This window comes from Zootoca vivipara, chromosome 3, assembly GCF_965207765.1.
Source record: "Zootoca vivipara chromosome 3, rZooViv2.hap1.1, whole genome shotgun sequence".
Taxonomy (NCBI): Eukaryota; Metazoa; Chordata; class Lepidosauria; order Squamata; family Lacertidae; genus Zootoca; species Zootoca vivipara.
The window spans coordinates 63,883,067-63,903,957 of record NC_142586.1 but is presented as its reverse complement, the minus strand read 5'-3'; the positions used below and the strand labels follow the sequence as shown (position 1 = coordinate 63,903,957).

The following is a 20,891-nucleotide window of genomic DNA, read 5'->3' as shown; positions in this document are numbered from 1 at the left end:
CTACCAAGGAGGTCTTTGGAGGTCTTTAAGCAGAGGCTTGACAGGCATATGTCAAGAATGCTTTGATGGTGTTTCCTGCTTGGCAGGGGGTTGGACTGGATGGCCCTTGTGGTCTCTTCCAACTATTCTATGATTCTATGATTCAACACAGAGGAATAAATCAGTATTTATTTGATTATGTTGTACCTTTTGCCTTTAAAAATAGGTGTTACTTTAATTCAGGCATTTTAGAGAATTTTTCCATGGATGCTTCTAAGAATTCAGAATCATCTGGAGGCAACCACGAAGAGAAGCTGCACAAAATTAGCTCTTTTCCATTCATTTTTTCCCTTCACAGACCACAAATGACTAAAATACATATGAGCAGGCAGGCGGGCAGGGCTAGTAAAAAAGAAAAGAAAAAGTCTAGAAAATGTTGTTTACAATGCTGTCTACTACATTTGTCTTGGTAGCATTCTTCCTAGGTTTTAAAAGCTGTATCTGCACTGATGAATTATTTTGGATGTTACTATTTATCTGCAGTTACACTCTTGCTCCTCCCAAAGGAGAGAAAGAGGAAATGGCTCTACTGCCAGTAGCCACAAATTGGATCAAAATGTATAACAGAAAAGCTTGCTAATAATTACTTGTGCTTAACTTAAATGAGTCCATGCTTTATAATTCCCATAAAACATGTTTATTCTTTTGGGATGTTCAACTGAAACATATCTTAGGATGAGAGAATGGGCAGACAATGAAACCAGTAGCACAGCAAGTCAACATCAACCAGTTGCCTGAGACATGGGGACTCATTTCTTCTCTTTTTTTCCCTCCCAATTCAAAGTCAATGGGAGAGTTTATTTAGATTCAGTGACTTTGTTGGTTCTACTCTGATTTGCTCAATAATGCCATACCATTATTATATGCACTACATGGTATCTGACTGGTTGGGATCATGCCATGAAGAATGAAGAAGACAAAAAATGGTGCTGTAGTTACAATTATGTGATATCCCTTTTAGGTAACAAATGCCTTAAAAGTTAATAAATAATTTTACTTTTTACTTTTTAATTTTAATTTTAATTTCAAATCAGGCATTTTTAAAATGACTTTTAAAATCAAATTATACAGGGAAGTAGGGAAGAAAGATTCCTAAAATATAGAAAAACGGATTTCCCTCTCTGCTGGTGGAGAGGGAGGTCCACAAGTGAAGAGGGGTTTGGCACACACCTCAGTACAGCAGAAAAAAGGCTCTGCTATTATTGCTGTGTTACCAGCAGTGGAGCTGTGAATGGGGAGTGTCAGGGGAGACCATGTATCTAGAGGATGATATGTGTCCTCATTCACAGAACCCCCAACAAAGCCCTAAATCTACACCTGTCCTGAAGATGGCATTGTTAATTCCTTCCCATTAACTGCAGTGGGGAGGGAGGGACACTAGCAACAAACCTAAAGTAGTATATCAAAGGGATATAGATGGTTAAAATACTAATAAATATGTTCTCAACCCACAAATAACAATGTTTTACCTCTGCTAATCTTAATATATTCTGATCTGAGTGGCATCCCTCAGCCATATTACTTACCAACATTTCCTCAATGTGGACTCTTAATTGGTTCCAAAAATGTATCAATGTTTTAAAATGCATATTTGAGAAATACAAATCTCAACATGAATATTTGTGGAGATGTAATTTGCAGATTTTTTTATTTGTAGAATTTTTTAGATATTTGTAGATTTTTTATTTGTAGGAGCAGAACAAAATAGTGATGAAAATTTGAAAGTGATGCAGACTAGAAATAGACCAATTTGTCTATCCTTACATACACAGACTATCCAAAGAATGCATATCAGGTTGGATTGTTAATTCCTCCCTGCTGTTTTATCCATGAGGACATGTGGCATGGACAATTTTACAGTACCTAAGCTGAAGCTAAAGCATCTTGCCACTGTGGGAATAAAACAAAGGTTTAGTATGGGGGGGGGGGAAGGCTTCCCACCTGTCCTGTCCTTCCTACCCCCTGCCTGAGAGCTCTGTATATTGTTCCTGCTACCTCTGACATTTTGGGGATGACTAGTTGACGGAACAGAACAGATGATGCATGCCTTCATTACTAGCCATGAAAGATCACAATTCCATGAATAGTTATTTGAGAATAAATTCTATTAGGAAAAACCTCTGGAAGTTTCGAGCAGTTTGACAATGGAACCAATAGATGGTTGGTGTGCTCTCCAGCACTGCAGATCTTCAAGCAGAGGCTGGGCAGATGTGTGTTGGGAGTCATCTAACTCTGGATAACTGAACATTGTGCAGGAGATTGGACTAGATGGCCTACTGGACCCCCCCCCTCCCAACTCTGACAATTCTATTACTTTATTGGATCCAAGGGGATATTCTTGGTTCAAAGGACACAAAATAATGCAACTACACCATGCATTGTAGCCATACCAAACACATATGCAACAAAGTCACCTGAATGACTTCTGCCTGTGCAATGGAATTTCTTCTTCCTCTCACTGCATGTCCTTATGCCCCCCAAAAGTTAAAGGGGTTCCCCCAACCCCCTGGAGCAGATGGGGGTAAGGGTGCATGCAGGAAAACTCATCCTATTGTGAAGTGGAAGTCCTTGCAATAATGAGAACTTCGGTGGATACAACCCTAATTAATTCCTCTAATGAATTTACTACTGCATCATTCAGCTAGCAGAAAGCATCACGCTTTTTTAAAAGTGTGATTAAGATAGCCTCTTTTGTTATGAAGAAAAAGCTATCTGGATTGGGTGATGCACTGTTTCCCTAACCTAAAATCTTCCTTCCCTGCTGCTATTTTTAATGTATTTATTTCAACAACTATTATATCTATTTATTTCAACAATTTATATACTGCAAAAACCATGGTTTCTAAGTGGTATGCAATGAAGTTATTAAAAAGATGCAAAGGATCATATATGTTAAAATTAACCATAACATCAGAACATTTGACCAGGAATATATAGGCACAGCACAGCAGCTAGATTAATACAGGGATGGTGAACCCATAAACCTCCAAATGTTGTTGGATTCCAACTCACATCAGCCCCAGTTAGCATGGCCTATGATCAGGGATGATGGGATTTGGAGTCCAACCATATCTGAAGGGCCACAAGTTTTGATTTTGATTTTACATAACATGCTCATTGGCCTTGTGCCGTCCCATTGAAACACTAAGTAGCATGGCTCTGTAGTTTTAAGATACATCTTTTGATTGCGGTACTTGAATTAAGGGGTGCTGGGCCCGTTTTGTGAAAGCTTCCTTAGCTACTGTTTCTTAAATAGCCATCATGCCTCACTGGTCAGCTACTGCCCACCTTAAGCAGGGCAGCCCCTGGTCAATAAAGTTGCGTGTTGAGACCCCGTAAACACCCCCTCAAGGAGAAATAAAAACACTGAAATATACTCGGAGTCGAGAGTGAATTTCATGCTCTTTATTCAGCTCATATTCATCAAGGAGAAGAAGAGAAGACGAATGGCTCTTTTCCCAAAACCATCTGCTTATATACATTATTTACACAATGGGCCTTGCGTGATTGGCTACTTCAGGGCTACACCTGTGGGCCAATTATATTGTGGATTGACTTCTGCCTGCAGCCTGATTGGCTGCTCCTACAGGCCAATCAGGTAGCAGATTCACTTCTGCCAGCCGCCTGATTGGCTGCTCCAGCAGGCCAATCAGGTTGCGGATTCACTTCCACCTGGAGTTGGATTGGGTAGCTCCCGCTGATTCTGAATCCTATTGTTCTAGGATTCAGCTCAGTACATAACACCCCTCCCCTCTAAGTTCCAGTCCTGCCCGGGAAGTTGCATTCGTAGTCCCCAAGGTCTGCTGGCCGCCTCCGTGTGCGTTGTGGCCTGGGGTGTTCCTTGGTCAGGGGTTCTGGTTCTGGCTCGTGTTCCGAGGCCGCTGGCTGTGCCGGGGCTGTCTGGTCTGGCGCCACTGGACCACTAGGTTGTGACTCTGGTTCCGGTGTCCTTCCAGCCTCGGGGCGCCCCTCTGTGCCTACTGCTTCTGCTTCCCCTGCCCACCCCTCTCGCTCTACAGGCCTCACTGCCCTGCTGTCCCCTTGGGACCCCTCTGTCCCGCTCTCCTCCCGGGTTCCTCCTGGGAATCGTCGCCGTAGCTGGTCGCAGTGGCGGCGCCAACATTGCCCCCCTTCCGTTAGTACCTCGTACGACACGGGACCGGTCACCTTGGTGACTGTGGCGGGTACCCATGCTGGGCCTGCCCCAAAATTCTTTGCATACACTGGGTCCTGGGCCACAAATGTCCGGGGGTTCCTGCCTTTCCCCACCACTACCTCATCCTGAGCTCTGTCGGGGTGAAGTCGGTCCAGTCTAGTTGCAAGGCGCCGGCCCATGAGTAGTTCAGCTGGGCTCCGGCCCGTCGTTGTGCTTGGGGTGCTGTGCTGTGCTAGAAGAAATGCGGCAAGGCGGTATTCCCAGTCCCCTTGTGTTATGCGGCGGAGGCTGTCCTTGGTGGTCCGCACCATGCGCTCCGCTTGGCCATTGGTGGCAGGGTGGAATGGTGCTGAGCGGATGTGGCGGATGGCGTTCTGCGCTGTGAAGGTCTGGAACTCCTCTGACGTGAATGCGGTTCCATTGTCTGAGACGAGGGTGTCAGGGAGCCCGTGGGTTGCAAACAGCTTACGTAGTACCCGGATGGCTGCCGCCGTAGAAGTGGACGGTACCAGTGCGACCTCCAGCCATTTGGTGTAGGAATCCACCACTATGAAGAATGTTTTTCCCTGGAACGGGCCAGCGAAGTCCACGTGCAAGCGTGACCATGGATGTCGGGCGGACTCCCAGGGCTGGACTGGGGCCCTTGGGGGATCCGGGCGGGATTCTTGGCAGGTCTGGCAGTGTTGGACCCAGGCCTCTATCTCTCTGTCAATCCCCGGCCACCACACATAACTCCTGGCAAGGGCCTTCATCCTCACTACCCCTGGGTGTGTCTCGTGTAGGGCTGTGAGGACCCTTTTGCGGAGGGGCTGGGGAACAACAACCCTGCTTCCCCATAACAGGCACCCCTTGTGGGCCGACAGTTCATGTTTGCGGTTTGTGTAGCCAGCGAATTCTGGCCCGGGGCTGCTGCTGGGCCATCCTCGCCACACCCAGTCCAGGACCCGGGAGATGACCCTATCTTTTGTGGAATGGTGCGCAACTTCTTGTGCCTGAATGGGTCGGTCGGGAAGCAGCTCCAGGGTCATAACCTCTTGCGCAGGCGCTGGGTCGGGGCCTGTTTCTGGTAGTGGTAGCCTGCTGAGTGCGTCTGCGTGGCCCATCGCCTTCCCAGGGCGGTGGATTAGTGCATACTGGTAGCCGGCAAGGAAAATTGACCACCTGAGGACACGTGGAGACAACACTTGGGGGGTCTGCTTCTCGGGGGCAAACAGGCCAAGCAACGGCTTGTGGTCAGTCACTATGGTAAAGGGCCGCCCGTACAAGAAATCATGGAATTTTTTTACGCCCTTCACGATTGCCAGACCTTCCTTGTCAATCTGTGAGTAGTTTCGTTCGGCTGCAGCAAGCGTCTGGGAGAAGTATGCCACCGGCACCTCTCTTCCATCCGGGAGTTGGTGTCCCAGGACAGCGCCGATGCCATAGGGAGAGGCGTCGCATGCCAGCACCACTGGCAGCCTCTCGTCGAAGTGTGCCAAGACCGAGTTTGAGACGAGCAAGTCCTTGACTGCCTGGAATGCGGCCCTTTGTCGCTGGCTCCACACCCAAGGGGCCCTTTTATCTAGGAGTCTGTGTAGGGGCTCCGCTACCGCTGCCTTATGGGGAAGGAAGGCATGGTAAAAGTTCAATAGTCCCAAGAATGACTGAAGTTCGGGCTTGCTCTTGGGCGCTGGGGCCTCACAAATGGCCCGTACCTTGTCACCGGTTGGATGGACCCCGTCTGCGTCCACCTTAAATCCCAGAAAGTCCACCTGCGGCACTCCCAGTAAACACTTTTCCCGCTTCACCTTGAGGCCCGCCGTCTGGAAACGGTGCAGGACGGAGCGGAGGCGGTCCTCAAATTCGTCTGGTGTGGGCCCGGCGATCAGTACATCATCGAAGAAGGGGGTGACGCCAGGAATCCCTTTAAGGAGAGAGTCCATTAGATTCTGGAATATGCCTGGTGCCACGCTAACGCCAAATTGCAGCCGCTTTACTCTGAATGCCCCTCTGTGCGTCACAATCGTCTGAGCCTCTGCTGTGGCTTCGTCCACAGGCAACTGTTGATACGCTTGGGCCAAGTCCAGTTTGCCAAAGATTTTTGACCCAGCCAGGGTGGCGAGGACATGGCTGACCACTGGCACTGGGTATGCATGGGCCGTGAGAGCCTTGTTTATGGTGCATTTGTAGTCTGCACAGATGCGGACCGAACCATTAGGCTTGACGGGTGTGACAATTGGAGTTTCCCAGGGGGCGTTGGGCACCGGCTCCAGCACTCCTTGCTCCACGAGCCGGTCCAATTCCTCGTCTATGCGGGGTTTCAGGGCGAACGGGACCCGGCGGGCCTTGTGCCTGATGGGTCGTACAGCGGGGTCTAGCTGTAGGGCAATGGGGGGTCCTGTATATCGTCCCAATGCCCCATCGAAAACCCCTGGAAACTCTTTGCATAGGGCGTCCACGTCCACTTGTAAGCTAGTGCGGTTCACCCCGGTAACGGCTAGCCCCAGAGGTCCAAACCATGCCAGTCCCAGTAAGCTAACGTAGGGGCCCTTAACTACCAGCAAGTCCAATTGTTGCTTTCGCCCTCGATATTGCACCCTGAAGGTCCCCACCCCCATTGTAGGGACCTTACGTTTCTGGAAGTCCCGGAGGGTGAATGGGGCCGGCCTTAGTTTGGGACCCCCATTAGGGCACAGTTCCCTTAATGTTCGGGCCGAGATTATGGATAGAGTTGAACCCGTGTCCAGCTCCATGCGGCATGGGGCTCCCTCTATCTGTACCTCTATATAAATTTTCTCTGTGCTGGGATGGGGCAACTGGAATACCTGGTAGTCCGTGATCTCCGTCGAGTTGCCTTGGTGCATGGTGCCGTGTGACCTGGGGCTCCTGGGTCGGTCATCTGATGCTTGTCGACGGGTGAGTCGAGCCCGACACACCCGGGCGATGTGTCCCAATTTTCTGCACTGCCTGCACTCTGCGTTGCGGAAACGACAGGTCCTCCTCTCGTGGTTCTCCCCGCAGCTTGCACAGTTCCCTCCTTCTCGTCGAGGCTGCTGTGGTGTGTGTGCTGCTTGAGTGCGCCGCTGTACTCGGTGTACTTCCTCCCTGTCAGATTCGGATTCGTCGGTGAGGTCTTCGTGGTAGACCCTCGGTTGGGATGGCGGGGCCGGTCGTGCCTCTTGCGTTGACCTCTCGGCGGCTTCGGTTGCCAGGGCTTCCTCCAGAGCAATCTGGAACGTGAGGTCTTTTTTGGCGTAGAGGCGTCGTTGCAACATCTCGTCCCTCAGGCCACCGACGAGGCGGTCACGAAGCATGTTCTCCAACTCTGAGAAGTTGCATAACCGGCGGCTTGGCGGAGGGAGGTCACAAACCCAGTTATGGTTTCCCCCGGGGCTTGCCGCTTTGCATAGAAGGCATTTCGGCAAGCTACCACCGAGGGCTGTGGTGAAAAGTGCTCCTTCAGCCGTTCCATTATTGTTTTGTAAGAGACGGTAGCGACATCTCTAGGTGCAAGGAGAGCCCGGGCGATTTCAAACGTCTCCTCTCCACAGACGCTGAAGAATGTCGCCCTCTTCATGGCATCGTTGGTGACTTCTTTCGCTTGCAGGAGGAAGTTGAAACGGGCGGCGTACCCTTCCCAGTCTCCTGATGCTGGTTTGAATGGCAAGAAGCTGCTGTCGGTTGCCATTCTGGGTTCCTTGGGTCCTGGAGCTGAAGCCTGGATGCACGGTGCGATGCAGCGGTGCAGCAGGTGGCGGTGCTGCGGTGCAGTGCGTGGTGGCGGTCAGCTCAGCAGGATCCCACCTTCGTCGCCAGTGAAATATACTCGGAGTCGAGAGTGAATTTCATGCTCTTTATTCAGCTCATATTCATCAAGGAGAAGAAGAGAAGACGAATGGCTCTTTTCCCAAAACCATCTGCTTATATACATTATTTACACAATGGGCCTTGCGTGATTGGCTACTTCAGGGCTACACCTGTGGGCCAATTATATTGTGGATTGACTTCTGCCTGCAGCCTGATTGGCTGCTCCTACAGGCCAATCAGGTAGCAGATTCACTTCTGCCAGCCGCCTGATTGGCTGCTCCAGCAGGCCAATCAGGTTGCGGATTCACTTCCACCTGGAGTTGGATTGGGTAGCTCCCGCTGATTCTGAATCCTATTGTTCTAGGATTCAGCTCAGTACATAACAAACACTAAGACACAGGATATAAAGCTAATGTTCTTGGGCAAATTTAGGCCACAACTTTATTGGTTACAGAATGTGAGTGATATTGGCTCTGGAATTGAGTAGACCAGGCTATATCTGACTCCTTCCTGCTGTGCAGGAAGTCTGGTAGGGTAAACCCCCGGTAGGGGGAGCCCTGTCGATCCAAACCAACTCGAGCTCCCCCCTGGGTTCCTGAAGGGTCGTGGCATGGCCCTAGCCCCGCCCCGGGCTTCGGACAAGATCCACACCCCTGGATTCCTTTAACGGAATACACCTAAGCATGGAGGGGCAGGTGTTGGCCAGACCTCCCCTCCCCCATCATAAGGTCACCCAATGCCTGAACGCCACAAGAGCCCTAAAGGCTTGCGCCTCAGTTTAAGTGGGTCCCGGCCACACACACCCAGCCAGCTGATTGGCCGGCCGAATGATGATGTGGCCAGGATCCCCTGGACAGTGCCAAAGAGCATCCCCGCCCCTGGAGGAGAGTGGGTGGCCACGCGGTCCATCGCAATTCTTCCCCACTGGGAAGTGGAGTGGATTTCTTCTCTACAGCCACAGCAGGTGCTGCAACTTTCCAACAGTTTAAACTCACCCCAAGGTGCATGCCTCTATTGTCCCGAGATTTGATGCAGACATGAGGAGCGTGATTTGACTAAATTGTGAAAAGCAGCAGAGTTTAAGAATTTGATTAACCCCCCCCAAAAAAAAACAATTCTGCCCACAGGTTTTTTTTGGGGGGGGGAATTGATTTCTCATGCTGTAAGCAGTTTTCCTTTAGTCACAGGAAACATCATTTTGAGACCTGTACGGTAGTGATGTAGGCTGGTTCCCCATATTTTCCTGATCACTGGATGAGTTGCCTGAGGATGCCAACATCTACTTGGGAGTCAAGGTTGAAGAACACTTTCATTATAATTTCAGCTACTTTCACAACTCTTATGGTGACATATTTGTCTGCCAAAAAGGGAAATTTTCACAAAACAAATTAAACCGCTAAATCATTTAGGCACTGGAACTGAGGCAGGGACCAGTTTAAATTCAACAGATGGCCTGTGCAATTGCCTCCAATGGAAAAAAACAACCCAAATTATTTCTGTTGTTTGTTGATGCTCCTGTTTCTTCACTGTTTTACTATAACAAATATGCTTATGCTTAAGGGAAAATAAAATATTGTGAGGTATTGCAGAAGATATATTGTTTTTCAGAATGAATCAGACACATTGATTTCCTTTCATATTATTCAAAATGTTTTATTTCAGCCCAGGTATAGAGTGCTGATCACAGCAGGAGACCAATATGTGTCATATCATAGTATAAATAGTTTTCTTCCAAAAATGTTTATTCTTTATTCTCATATTTAAAAAGCATATCCTGCAAAGAAAAAATATTCAGTTGTTGTTGTTTAGTCGTTTAGTCGTGTCCGACTCTTCGTGACCCCATGGACCATAGCACGCCAGGCACTCCTGTCTTCCACTGCCTCCCGCAGTTTGGTCAAACTCATGTTCGTAGCTTCGAGAACACTGTCCAACCATCTTGTCCTCTGTCGTCCCCTTCTCCTTGTGCCCTCCATCTTTCCCAACATCAGGGTCTTTTCCAGGGAGTCTTCTCTTCTCATGATGTGGCCAAAGTATTGGAGCCTCAGCTTCACGATCTGTCCTTCCAGTGAGCACTCAGGGCTGATTTCCTTCAGAATGGATAGGTTTTATCTTCTTGCGGTCCATGGGACTCTCAAGAGTCTCCTCCAGCACCATAATTCAAAAGCATCAATTATTCGGCGATCAGCCTTCTTTATGGTCCAGCTCTCACTTCCATACATCACTACTGGGAAAACCATAGCTTTAACTATATGGACCTTTGTTGGCAAGGTGATGTCTCTGCTTTTTAAGATGCTGTCTAGGTTTGTCATTGCTTTTCTCCCAAGAAGCAGGCGTCTTTTAATTTCGTGACTGCTGTCACCATCTGCAGTGATCAAGGAGCCCAAGAAAGTAAAATCTCTCACTGCCTCCATTTCTTCCCCTTCTATTTGCCAGGAGGTGATGGGACCAGTGGCCATGATCTTGGTTTTTTTGATGTTGAGCTTCAGACCATATTTTGCGCTCTCCTCTTTCACCCTCATTAAAAGGTTCTTTAATTCCTCCTCGCTTTCTGCCATCAAGGTTGTGTCATCTGCATATCTGAGGTTGTTGATATTTCTTCCGGCAATCTTAATTCCAGTTTGGGATTCGTCTAGTCCAGCCTTTTGCATGATGAATTCTGCATCTAAGTTAAATAAGCAGGGGGACAATATACAACCTTGTCGTACTCCTTCCCCAATTTTGAACCAATCAGTTGTTCCATATCCAGTTCTAACTGTAGCTTCTTGTCCCACATAGAGATTTCTCAGGAGACAGATGAGGTGATCAGGCACTCCCATTTCTTTAAGAACTTGCCATATTTTGCTGTGGTCGACACAGTCAAAGGCTTTTGCATAATCAATGAAGCAGAAGTAGGTGTTTTTCTGGAACTCTCTAGCTTTCTCCATAATCCTGCGCATGTTTGCTATTTGGTCTCTGGTTCCTCTGTCCCTTCGAAATCCAGCTTGCACTTCTGGGAGTTCTCGGTCCACATACTGCCTAAGCCTGCCTTGTAGAATTTTAAGCACTGCCACAACAAGGCAGTGATCCATGAAGGGGTAAAATATTCAGAGGGAAATGCAAATCCAAGAGAATTACAGCTTTGCACAATCAACTTATGCCTGATGAGGTTGTTTGTTTGTTTGTTTGTTTTAACACACATACACAATCCTTCTGTGGACTAATAGATAGAAATTCTCAAATCAACAACCCCATAAATTGGCTGACAGTGGAATTACATTTTTATCAGTTGCCTCATAGACTAATAAATAGCATTACAGAAAAGTCAGGGTAGAACATGTTCAGGTACAAACATTAATACCATTAAAGGCAGTTGTGAAACATTGGGGTGTTCTGGTTTAAGATTGAAGGATTTTAAACAGATATCTTCATTAAATATTAAGAACTAGAAATGCCTGCCAGAAATGACATCAAGCGTCAACCCGGCAGTGGGGATTCCTATGTCTTACATCAAATAGGGGGATCCCTGCAGGGATCACCGCCTAGAGAAGCGCTAAGGTCCAAGCCCCCATCTGGGCATATGGACAGAAGCAACTCCTTCCTGGATCCCCTTATCAGGATACCCTACGTATGGAGGGGAAGAAGAGGGTACAGCCTCCCCACACCATCTAAGACTAAGGTTACCTACCCAATGCCCAAACTGCCCAAGTTGAATGATTGCTATGAGGTAGGCAAAAACTTCAGGCCCTAACCAATTTGCCTGATAGGCAAATTCCTACCTGGCCCTGCTAATACGGTGACCACTGTTGCCATAGCCAAGTCAAATCAGTATGTGAAATGCAATAATTGAGTGGGTGGGTAGATTGATCTAAGAAAGGAGAGCTGGGTGTCGGGGGCCAGCATGAATAGTTTTAAATTCCCTGGGAGCAGACCTAAGGGAAGCCTGATTGCTCCATCAGGCCCATCCCCAGAGTGTGCCCTGACGAATTCAGCAGGCAGGTGCGGGGCTGGATCTATGGGCCAAGAAATCATGGCATATGCCCCCTATGATCAACAGACGGTACCACACTTCTAAAAGACAAAGAAGCTATTGCATTGCCCTGCAAAGAACATTACCAGCATCTCCTTAACAACAACTCACCCATAGCTGCTGAGGTCCTCTCACAAATTCCACAAAAACAAATTAGAAATGAGCTTGCAGTATCTCCAAATCTGGGAGAGTTATGTACAGCTATTAACCAAATGAAAAACAACAAAGCCAGCAGACCTGGTGGGATAACTGCCGAAGTCTTCAAAGTGGGCAGAATTGAACTTACACAACACAAGCTCATTGAAAAATTCTGGGAAAGAGAGATTAGATCCCAGCAGACTTTAGGAATGCCAACGGACTATCTTTATTTCCCCTTGGCCTTGCCCCAGTAACTATGAATGATGATTTTCAAACCACATAGAAACAGGCTGTGGCAATTAAAATCTCTCCAGGTTTTCTACACAGCATGGGATATGAACAGGCCAAAGCTCTCATAAAACAATGTGTAGCAGACACAGAGTGCCAATTGGATCTAGCCAGGACCCCAACTTTTATTGCCAATGAATCCTTCAGGTACTCTGCCTCCCCTATGGCATATCTAGCTAAACTTGAAGTCCCTAAACACTGGAGGGCCTTTACCTTGGCTCGATGTCATGCCCTCCCCTCGGCTATCCTTGAAGGCCGATACAGGAAGATTGCTTACCTGGAGAGAAAATGCCTCTGTGACTCTGGACAAATAGAAAAAAAAGAGCATGTGCTTCTCCAATGTCTTTATTACAGAGACATTTGTACTAGCCTCATCTTACCATTGCTGCATAAGTAACCAGGGTGCACAGGACAATTCTATTGTCTCTGCTGCTTTCAGATACCAATCCTGCTACAACATACGTTGCCAGATTCTGCACAGCAGTGCTCAAAATTCGTCGGATGATGACCTGCGCCATAAACTAGATATAATGATTCTAGATTCAGGTAGGTAGCGCTGTTGGTCTGACGCAGTCCAAAATAATAATAATTGTCCAGCAGCAACTAAGTTTGTTCTGGTATAAACTTCCATGTGCATGCACACTTCTTCAAGTGAAGCAGAAGTCACCAGACCCTTATATATAGTGGTAGGGTGGGGTATTTCTCAGAAGGGTAGTAGGAGAAGGGTGATTGGCTCAATGGGTATGGTAAACCTGTTGACAACTGTTAATGACTGCAATTAGTCCTACAGGAAAAAGCATGGGATAGTATGCAGATGACCAAAAATAGCTTCAGACTATGTTATCACCCCAACTCTATTTATTATTTTCATTGCCATGATCCTACACTTTGTCAAAGTGAAACTCTGCCCGGGTATGAAATCATATATCAAACAGATAGAAAGTTCCTTAATCTGAGTAGCCTGAAAGCAAAGAATAAGGTTACCGTGATAGAGCTTCAGTATGCTGATGCCAACATAGTGTGTGCACACTCTGAGGATGAACTCCAAACCATCCTAAATATCTTCGCAGAAGCTTATGAAAACTTGACCTATTGCTCAACATCCAGAAAACCAAAGCGCTGCACCAACAAGCACAAAACAACCTCCCTGCAGCACCACAAATCCAACTCTATGGTGTAATGTATGGAAGTGAGAGCTGGACCATAAAGAAGGCTGATCGCCGAAGAATTGATGCTTTTGAATTATGGTGCTGGAGGAGACTCTTGAGAGTCCCATGGACTGCTAGAAGATCAAACCTATCCATTCTTAAGGAAATCAGCCCTGAGTGCTCCCTGGAAGGACAGATCGTGAAGCTGAGGCTCCAATACTTTGGCCACCTCATGAGAAGAGAAGAATCCTTGGAAAAGACCCTGATGTTGGGAAAGATTGATGGCACTAGGAGAAGGGGACGACAGAGGACAAGATGGCTGGACAGTGTTCTCGAAGCTACGAACATGAGTTTGACCAAACTGCGGGAGGCAGTGCAAGACAGGAGTGCCTGGCGTGCTATGGTCCATGGGGTCACGAAGAGTCGGACACGACTAAACGACTAAACAACAACAATGGTGTAATGCTGGAAAGTGTCATTCACTTCTCCTACCTTTCCACAAGGGCTGACATTGATGCCGAAAATCAGCATCGCCTGAGCTCTGTAAGTGCAGCTTTCTCCCGATGGAAGTGCAGTGTGTTTGAGGACTAGAACATTGACAGGGAAACCAAAAGCTTTTGAACTACCAACCTTACTGTATGATTGGGTCATTTATAAATGCCATCTCCAACTCCTTGGAAGCGTCCATCAACGGTGTCTCATAAAAATTTTACACATTACTTGGGAAGACAGGTGAACTAATGCCAGTGTACTGGAAGAAGCAAAGATCACCAGTGTTGAAGCAATGATTCTTTAACATCAACTTTGTTGATGTTGTGCGGATGCCTGTTTATCGTCTTCCAAAGCAACTACTCTACTCTGAACTTAAAAATGGAAAGTGTAATGCCGGTGGTCAACAAAAGAGATTTAAAGACTGTCTCAAGGCAAATCTAAAATAAAATAAAAAGTAATATAAAGACTGACAACTGGGAAACACTGGCATGAGAGTACTCCAATTGGATAACAGTCTTTACCAAAGGTGTCATGGACTTTGAAGATGCTAGAACTCATGACGAAAGGGAGAAACGTGCTAAGTGAGGAAGGCACATTTGGCAAACCCTCACTGTTATCAACTCCCACCCGGAAACCTTTGTCCCCACTGTGGAAGGACGTGTGGATCCAGAATTGGCCTCCACAGTCACTTACGGACTCACTGTTAAGACTGTGTTCATGGAAGACAATCTTACTTGGCTACGAGTGACCGCTAAAGAGAAGAGAGCAGAGCCGGATCTCCGGCTCAGGATAGCTCCTGGCATCCCAACTCTCCAGCATCAGTGGAGGGTGGGGAGAGACAATGGCTCCTGCAACGCTGCCACACCCCCAAAGGGGGTAAGCGGGCCTGTCTCTTGCGCTTATTAGCTCTGTGATATCACAAAGCAACAGTCTCCCCCACGTCTGTGACATATTGAGAGCCTAACAATCTGGTCAAAGGCAAGGGTCATGTTTTGAACTAAAAATGGTTGAGAGGTAAGCAACGCTTGATCTATAATCCCTAACTTCTCATTGTGTCATGTGGCTCTGCCTCAGTCCTTTACATACCTAGCAATGTCCCTTCTTGAAATTCATGATGGGCTCCCATGTACAAGTGATATTTCAAAGTCTCTTTATCACATGTGCACAACATGTATCATTCCATTTATTGCACCTCTTAAAAACACCCAGTGGGAAAGGTCTCCCACTTTTTACATATTTAATTGCCTCTAAACAGAGACTTCCAGGACCACCCTGCAAAGCCTAAAATTCAGTAGAAATATGCATTTGTCAGCTTATGTTGCCTTTACCCAAGTAAGAGGACTATAAACTTTCTTTCAAAGTAAGTTTGGGATTAGCAGGATTCAGGATGTACTGGATATCCCTGCTGGAGGCCAAATTCTGTAATTTTCCAGCTGATGTGTGCCACGCAGTAAAGCAGCATCTTTGGCCAGGGGCTCCTTTATGTTTTGCTTAAGAAGTAGCTGATGCCAGAATGCCACATGAAATATTGATTTAGCCTGTATATGTCCATTTCATTCTGTGAAGCAAAAATCCACAGAGCACCATGTAAATTAAACAAGTATTGGAAAAGGAGTAAGTAGTTTTATCACTCAGCCATTTGTTTAAAGCATTGGCAGTTTAATTAAAAATTTTGGTTGTAAAAAGAAAAAGAAAACCCATTTTGCTTTTCCCAGCTGCTCAAACCAACAGTTGCACACACTTCTTTTCCTCCTGGATGTTTTTTCCTAGAAGTAATATCCCATGAACTCAGCTGGCAATTTATAGGAGTGGGTTTTGTTTTGGAAGTGAAATATAACATCTTTTTCAGGAGGAAAGGAAGATTATTTCTTTTAGTCTCTCACAAAAAGCCTTGAGCAGCATGTTGGAGCTAGCTGGGCTTTTTAGATAGGTTCTCTACTATATGGCACAGAACACTTGCAGCTGTCATAAAGTAGAAGTTAGCGTCAATGATCTGGTGAACAAAGAAAGGAGAACTGTTCATCACTTCAAGTATATGAGACAGCGACTGAGCAAGAGGCAATGAAAATCCTGACAATGCATAACAGCGTTTTCATACTTTTCTTACATTCGGTCTGTACTTTTCATTTCCTAGTTGCCCAAAATCTGCTAAAGAAGAGGAGTTGATATTAATCATTTTCCTAACATTTTCCTCATGTGCAAAATGATTCGCAATGCTTATCATTCTCCGCCACATCTCTTGAGAGCCAGGCCAATTACCGGTATGTCATTTTAGAAATGAAGCTGTGGTGAAGCATTGAGGAGGTCATCTGAATTCGGCTACTCCACACCTAAATTATAAACTCTACCCAATGGAGCACACTTTATCTCATCCATTACCAAAGGTCTTACTAACTCAGGCATCCCCAAACTTCGGCCCTCCAGATGTTTTGGACTACAATTCCCATCATCCCTGACCACTGGTCCTCTTAGCTAGGGATCATGGGAGTTGTAGGCCAAAACATCTGGAGGGCCACAGTTTGGGGATGCCTGTACTAACTCATACATACCACCACACAGTATGTATGGGAGACGCATGGTGCAGTGGTCTAAACCACTGAGGCTCTTGGGCTTGCTGATCTGAAGGTCGGCAGTTCAAATCCCTGTGGCGGAGTGATCTCCAATTGCTCTGTCCCAGCTCCTGTCCACCTAGAAGTTCAAAAGCATACCAGTGTAAGTAGATAAATAGGTACCGCTGCAGCAGGAAAGTAAATGGCATTTCTGTATGCTCTAGTTTCTGTCATGGTGTTCTGTTGTGCCAGAAGCAGTTTAGTCATGCTGGCCACATGACCCAGAAAGTTGTCTGTGGACAAACACAGCCTGAAAGTGAGGGCAAGCCCTCAGCCTGAAAGCAAGATGAGTACCGCAACCCCACTGTCGCCTTTGACTGGACTTAACCGTCCGGGGTCCTTTACCTTTACCTTTACCTTACATACCACCACACATCCTGTGGCTGCAGATCACACTCTGTTGCAATCTGCAGAGGGATATTAGTTAGGTACTTATCTAATTCTTTGCTAACCCTGGAGCCCAAAAGGTCACCTCTACTGGCTCAGTCTTCTGGTGAGTTAACCCAAATATAATTTGTAGCTTTCAGAAACTAGAAAAGTGGGGAAAGCATGTATTTGATGGGAACAAAAGAACATTGATATTCAATCTATTTAAATAACTTTAAAAATATTTGTAATTGTAAACAAAACCTCCTTGCCCTAAAGACACAGGCACAGGAAGTCAACCTTGCAGAATCAACACTTCCAGGAGTAATTATAGCAATGGAAAGCAATTTTTAGTGTTACACCTTTTCTTTCTGACGTTATCAAGGCTACAGTCTCATAGTAACACATACACCAGTTGCTTAACTTTATGAGTGTTCAGTCTTCTAAATTTAGCTAATGGAAAATTACTCTTATTGCCATCCAGTCAGCTTAGGTGTCACCAAATGGATAACACATACATATGGCAGTAATAATTGCCTTGTGGTTGAATGTCTCCAAAATTAAACACATCAAGGTTGCAATCCTATGCATACTTTCCTGAAATCAATAGGGTTCTCTTAGAAGATCAACATAGGATGACAAGTGCACACATTTTACCTAGGAATTTCCCTGGAGATGTAAGGCTGGCATTTCAAGCATACTGAGAAACTTTATCGTAATGTTAATCTCCAGGAAAAATTCTGGCAGGTCGGACAATTTAGAAGAAACTTCTAATACTATACAGTGGTAACTCTACTTACGGACGCGATCCATTATGGGGTGCCATTCGCACCCCAAAAAGTGCATAAATAGAGCATCGCTTCTGTGTGTGACACAATAGAGCACTCCTGCACATGCACAAAATGCTTCTGCACACGGGGTGAAACCCAGAAGTATACACTTCTGGGTTTGCCGCGTTCGCAACCCGAAAATCCGCAACCTGAACCTAATGCAACTAGAGGTATGACTGTAGTTTGTAAAGGGTACTTATGTTTCAAAGAAACACATTTCGTTATTTCAGGAAATTTAGATTACCAAGTGAGAAAAAAACTAATTGGTTGGCTATTTGAAATTCCCATTTTCCCTTCAAGGGCTATTTGGATGCTTGGATACATAGCAGCCTCTTTGTTGCCTGTGGCACTGTTTTAGTTCCCAGAAATAAAAACTTTGCAACATAACACCTTAATGACAGATCACAGCTAATAGAAAATAATAAACTACAAGCTGTGTAACTCCCATTTGCCCTTTCCAAGCATCGGGTTTTCCTTCTATTCAGTTTACTTAGTAATATTACCCAAAGCAAGAATCCCTTTATTTGTGCACTGATTCTAAATCAGTGTTATAGTCCCCGTCAACTGCCATTATCCTTGGAGTGGCACTGTTGATCTACCACATAAGAGGTGCAATCCACTCAATCAGTAAGAAGTAACATGTCATTTTGGAGGACTGCTTCTGAAGAAAATATCTAGTCTGGAAAATTCTTCTCATGATGACAAACCACATTATCAAATTAAAGGCTAGAATGCAGATGACTTACTGTAAATTGCCCAACTTCTCTTGTCTCTTTTGTCATTGTCACAACCATTTGGAGACAAAATTCACTGTTATTTCAGTTCAGTTATTTAAAACTACTTTGTTACTTAATTTTAAAAGTGCCCTAACAGTTTTTGTGTGAAAGGCAATGCCAGCCACCTTACTAAGGCATGGAGGCAGAAAGGTGTTGGAGTGAGATGTGAGACCAAATTAAACCCTGCTGGTTGGCTCAGGAAGGGATTGTGCTGTCTGCCTATTTTATGGTTTGTTCCATGGTTCAGGTCATAGTGTAAAGTCAGGAAACAAGCATTTCAGAAGATCAAAGATCTAGTGCTGCATCTCATTATACATCCAACCAAAGCTTCACCCTGGATATGTTAAGACTATTTATGTTATAATTTTAAACATTTCAACTTTAATGTACCACCCTCATATATAATTGATATATTGAACCTTTTTCAGTCTGACAGCCTCATTCCTTTCTGCACAAACTTCCAAGGGCCACATACCAGCAGTGGGCAGAGCAATGAATGTAAAATTTACCTTTGTACAGTTCACTAGTTTCCACCTCTGTCTATCTTCCATCCAGATAAGCAAGAGGCATGATCAGAGTTAAAGGAGACATTCCAGGGAGGCAAAAACACTCCAAGGGTGTATAATGCATGATCAAGAAGGGGTGGCCTGAGGAGATGGTGTGTGGATTGGGAAGAGTTCTGAGGGCCACACAGAGGACTGGAAGGCCACATCTGGCCCCTGAGTCCCCACTTCTGCCCTAGATTAACAGATTTACAGGTAAAATTATACAGATCATATCAAATTGGCATATGTTCTGCTTCCTAATGCCATTTCGGCTTCAAATTCTCACTTCTTTTTATATAGCACACATGAGGCAAAAAACAGGGGTGTTGGGTCACAATTCTGAATGGCACATTTCCCTTTTTGACCCATATCTTCTTGGCTTGTATTTGACATTTCTGTGGCACAGAAAGCACAGACAGGATGGTTTCTGATTTATATCTGGTTCTTAGAATTTGAAATGTTAAAACATTCACATTTCTAATATGGCAATGGATCTCCTGTCATAGGCTACATACGTACACATTGCTGCTTATTCGGGCTCCAGCTCAGACCCTTTGAAAGTGTTTGAAGCCAAGTACCCAATCCATAAGTATCCAGTAGCTTCTTGAAAAATACACCTGTTTGCTTCACTTTCCCTCAACCCAGCTTCCAGCTGATTAATAATAAGAATACGAATAATACAATGTGCATACCGCCCTTCATCCAAAGATCACAGGATAGTTCACAATATGAAAATACAAAAGAACACAAAATGCAAAATAAAACAAAAGCAAACCGATAACCTTCCACTAACCAACACATTTAAAAGGACATAGAACATTCAATCATCCAAAGGCCTTGTTATAAACACTTTTGCCTGGTGCCTAAACAGGGGTGTAGCAAGGGGGTGCTGGGCGTGGGGCTGTAGCCCTGGGCACACAATTTTTTGTGGATGCATCAACCAGTCACCCCCAACGTGGCCCAGTGTTCCTCTCTACCCACCCAAATGCGGGCTGACTGGACTCCCCCCTGCGTGGGTGGGCAGGCAGCCCCACTTTGCTCCATCAGCAAGGGCTGGGTTGGTTCTGTGCACCCCGGGCACCAGAAACTGATGCTACACCACTGTGCCTAAATATATGTAATGAAGGTTCCAGGCGAGCCTCCCTGGGAAGAGCATTCCACAAATGGGGAGTCACCACAGAAAAGGCCTTTTCTCATGTTGTTGCCCTCTAGGCTACTTGTGGAAGTGCATGCACACAAGAGCTTCAGTGATTTGTAGTTCAGTACGGGAAAACAAATTAAGTTCCTTCCAACTACTCTCTGGCAGGGCCGTCTCAAGCATGTCGGGCACCCTGGCCCCGTGGTGCGGAGATCACCGTTTCTTGCCGCGGCTGGTGGGCTGCTGTGTGGCTCCACCACGCAGCGCCCCCCTGCCGGCCCGGCGCCCTGGCACCCCACACCACCTAGCCTACCCCTAGAGCCGGCCCTGCTCTCTGATATGAACAGCAACATTAAAAAGTGACTTAAAATGTGGCGGGAGAAAACTACCTCACTGTGTTTCAAGCCACTAATGTGACATAGCCTCAATCATTAAAAATGGGCTGGAACAGAAACATATACAGAACACCATTAAAGTATTAGGCACAATTCAAACTGATGGTAATTATCTTTAAAGCTTTGAATGGCTTGGGCCCTTGTTACCTAATGAGCACTTCTGGGGGCTGGCTCTATCA

The 20,891-nt window shown here is 46.0% G+C and overlaps 1 protein-coding gene across 17 annotated transcripts in view; it reads right to left on the bottom strand.

The window, feature by feature from the left end:
* Nucleotides 1-20,891, bottom strand: part of ESR1 (estrogen receptor 1) — a 203,998-nt gene that overhangs the window by 147,763 nt on the left and 35,344 nt on the right. For 6 of the 17 annotated variants that reach the window (XM_088667299.1, XM_088667304.1, XM_088667305.1 and 3 more), the window contains exon 2: nt 16,603-16,741. The exons of the other annotated variants lie outside the window; for them this stretch is intronic. The gene's annotated coding sequence lies outside the window, so the exon portion shown is untranslated. The remainder of the gene's footprint in view (nt 1-16,602; nt 16,742-20,891) is intronic. 17 annotated transcript variants of the gene reach the window in all.